Source organism: Myotis davidii, unplaced genomic scaffold (assembly GCF_000327345.1).
Source record: "Myotis davidii unplaced genomic scaffold, ASM32734v1 scaffold3211, whole genome shotgun sequence".
Taxonomy (NCBI): Eukaryota; Metazoa; Chordata; class Mammalia; order Chiroptera; family Vespertilionidae; genus Myotis; species Myotis davidii.
This window is the reverse complement of record NW_006282526.1, coordinates 513,258-513,793: the sequence shown is the minus strand read 5'-3', so window position 1 is coordinate 513,793 and position 536 is coordinate 513,258. Positions and strand designations below refer to the sequence as shown.

General features: G+C 57.6%; 1 protein-coding gene across 1 annotated transcript in view; it reads left to right on the top strand.

Annotated features, from left to right (window-relative positions):
- The window catches only part of LOC102767901 (actin), a 15,672-nt gene that overhangs the window by 1,774 nt on the left and 13,362 nt on the right, over positions 1–536 (top strand). The window lies entirely within an intron of this gene.

The following is a 536-nucleotide window of genomic DNA, read 5'->3' as shown; positions in this document are numbered from 1 at the left end:
TCGCACTCCTGTCCCCGGTCTCTCACGTGAACAAGGTGGGGTCCAATGCCACAGCCCTGAGGGGGGGTCTCCACAGCAGGAAACTCAAGGACCTGTCTCCCTGTCCGACCATCATCCTCTGTCCCTCCTGCACCATCCCCCCCTCCCGTCCTGTCCCCCGCCCGCCCCCTGCCCTGTCCCTCCCGCCTGTGCAGTCAGCACCTTCTGACCCCGCCACTCGGGGCACTGAGCATCTGGTGTACAGTTAACACACGGCTGTCAGCTTTTTGAAATCCTCAACCAAGGAAAAAACATCAATATGTTTTTATTGATATTAGAGCGAGAGGGAGGGAGAGAGAGAAACATTGATGTGAGAGAAACATCGATAGGCTGCCTCCCGCAGACCAGGGAGTAAACCTGCCACCTCGCCTGTGCCCTGACTGGGAATCGAACCCACAACCTCTGGGTGCACAAGGCCACGCTCCAACCAACGGAGCCAGCGGCCAGGACACGGCTTGAGCTTTTGTCGTTACCATTATTAGGAAGCAAGCGAGTCG